Consider the following 3110-nt stretch of genomic DNA (forward strand, 5'->3'; position numbering starts at 1 on the left):
CCATTGAACACCCACAGGGCATGCACTAATGAAATATTTAGTTGGCGAAAATTGCTGCCAGCGAGGAGGCATAGCAACTGATTTTATGAGACTGTAAATTTTTGGAAACTGTTTGCAGTGCCAACAGTTCAAGCAGAGAGCTTCAGATTAGCTGGATCAAGGGAAATTTTACTGAATGTAATCAGATATGAGAAGCTGAAATCAATATAGCAAAATTGCTCCATTTTCCCTAGACCCAATCATGAGATTCCTTTTCACAGAAAGAAGATGATAATGTTTATGTGACTCAAGGGAAAAGCAGGGGCAGCTTGATGCTCAGAGCAGCCTGCTCCAAGCCAGAGGCTGTTTTGCAGCCTTATGCCATGCCTAGCCACCCTGAGGGGAGAGGGAATCAATAGTTACTTGGCATGCTGGCTGGGGACTCTGGGCTAGAGAAGTGACATTTAATGGAATTGTATCTCCTCCTTTTATGAAGTTTTCTCTGATCAATTCTTTATACTGAACCCACCTTTTTCTAAATCTCTAAAATAGATACAGTCCATATCAGAATTGGATCAATAAAAATAATAAGTAGTTTTAAAATATTCTCTAGTTGTTAAGTAAGTGTATTTCTCATCCCCCAATTGATATTGACATCTCCCTGAGAGCAGAGATTATGGGTTTTCCTGTCCTCCAAATGACATAGCACGTGCTGGGCCAAAAGAACTGATTTATTTATTTCACTTATTATTTATACTCTGCTTTCTAAAGAGATTTGAACTGGTTTATAATCATAGATATCATTGGACCATTAAAGTAATGATTTTTTTAAAAGCTAAAACAAGAATCATAATGCACATTGAAATAATGACATCATAAGCCCTAGGAAACTTCATCACAGAATTTAGCTGAGTTTCCTAGTAAAAGAGCCCCAGAGAGAAAACTGTGTCACTAGATATTGATTGTCACTCAAGGGCAGAAAGGTCATCAGGTCCCCTGCAGTCTCTGAATCCTGGGCAATGGTACAGGTGGACTGTTCACCCCACTCCATGGGCCTTTGCTCCAGGCGAGAGACCTGTCTCATTATTGCGCTCTCTCTTTATGAGATGAGTACAAGAGCAGCTTTGTCGATGGAGAAAAATCTGTTTGAGAGTAGCCAGTGCCTGACTGCCTTCTGGGCGTATCATTCAAGCTTCTGAGGGGAGGAGGAGCCTCGGGTCTAGCTAGCTCCCTGCTTTCAAGCCATTCATCTCTGTCTCTCCCTACTGGATCCAACAGGGACGTGTGAAGAATAACACTGTTCTCGTCATGCTAAAAATATGCATGTGAGCTCTTACTGGGAAAACCTAAGTTGTCTCTGATATTGAATGCAAGACCACTTGATTACAGGTGGAAATCCAATCCATACTTTCTGGGCTGCTAATGTGGTCTTATTATCATAGTGGAAGCAGAGTTGATTAAAAGATCCTTGTAACATAGATTACCCTCCCCCCAATATTTCATAACAAAATGGACAAATAGTTGAACATGAGTTCTATTTAAGATACAAATATGCTCTCATGGGACCAAGGTCAACGTTTCCAATTATATTTCTATAAGGAATTGCCATGAGAAAGTGAAGTAACCAAGGGATGTAGCTTTCTGATCTCTAATTTCTTAGGTAGTAGCACCTAGAGAGCCTAAGGAATATCATATCCTTGAGATGACTCATTTCTGATACTAACTGTGGTATCCGGAGAAGCTAGGCTCTGAATTAATTCAGAAAAATGTTTTTACCTTTCAGCCCACTATGCTTGCTAAAACGAAATAGGAAGCAATTCAGAATTTTAGGTGCTGGGTGAGTGCAAATACTTAGTGTTATTGATTTAGATTGTGGTCAACAAATTTTTTCCATAGGGTCCAGAGAGTAAATATTTTAGGCTTTGCACTCCATATGTCTCTGTTGCAACGACACAACTCTGCCACGTTAGCAGAAGGGATAGAAGTGATAATTTTTTGAATATGAGTACACTTGTTTTATAAGTTTGACTTTGTAAACATATAAATGTTTAAAATAATTGAAATTAAATTTTAGCCTGACCAGGCAGTGGTGCTGTGGATAGAGGACCCAGGTTTGAAACCCCAAGATTGCCGGCTTGAGTGTGGGCTCACCAGGTTTCAGTGCAGGCTCATCAGCTTGAGCACGGGGTCACTGGCTTGAGTGTGGGATCACAAACATGACCCCATGGTTGCTGGTTTGAGCCCACAGGTCGCTGGCTTGAGCAAGGGGTTACTTGCTTTGCTGGAGCCGCGGTCAAGGCTCATATGAGAAAGCAATCAATGAAAAACTAAGGTGCTGCAATGAAGAATTGATGCTTCTCATCTTTCTCCCTTCCTGCCTGTTTGTCCCTCTCTTTATCTCTCCGTCTGTCTCTGTCTCTCTCACTTAAAAAAAAGATAAATAAATAAATAAAATTAAATTTTAAAAAACAATCCTTAGATAATGTAATACACCATAAGATAAAATAAATATAAATGTATATATCCAGGTGATACAAGAACCATAAGAATAAGGACTATCACAAATGACTGTAAGTCACAATAATTTGATTATACAGCTATGTGTTCAGTAATCACACTTTTGGTGATAGCATTGAAATTGCTATTCTGAACCATCTGTATGTGATGTAAGATAAAGCAAATTTGGAAGACTTAGACTCTGTATTTAGTATAGAATAAAAAGCCATACATATAAGATCAATGAGGATAAACCAAAACTCTATGTTTTGGAATTTGAATAAGTATCAGTATGATCCCATGGTGATTTTTGTTATTAAAAGATACATGTATTGCCCTGGCCGGTTGGCTCAGCGGTAGAGCGTCGGCCTGGCGTGCGGAGGACCCGGGTTCGATTCCCGGCCAGGGCACACAGGAGAGGCGCCCATTTGCTTCTCCACCCCTCTGCCGCACTTTCCTCTCTGTCTCTCTCTTCCCCTCCCGCAGCCGAGGCTCCATTGGAGCAAAGATGGCCCGGGCGCTGGGGATGGCTCTGTGGCCTCTGCCTCAGGCGCTAGAGTGGCTCTGGTTGCAACATGGCGACGCCCAGGATGGGCAGAGCATCGCCCCCTGGTGGGCAGAGCATCGCCCCTTGG

Source organism: Saccopteryx leptura, chromosome 1, assembly GCF_036850995.1.
Source record: "Saccopteryx leptura isolate mSacLep1 chromosome 1, mSacLep1_pri_phased_curated, whole genome shotgun sequence".
Taxonomy (NCBI): Eukaryota; Metazoa; Chordata; class Mammalia; order Chiroptera; family Emballonuridae; genus Saccopteryx; species Saccopteryx leptura.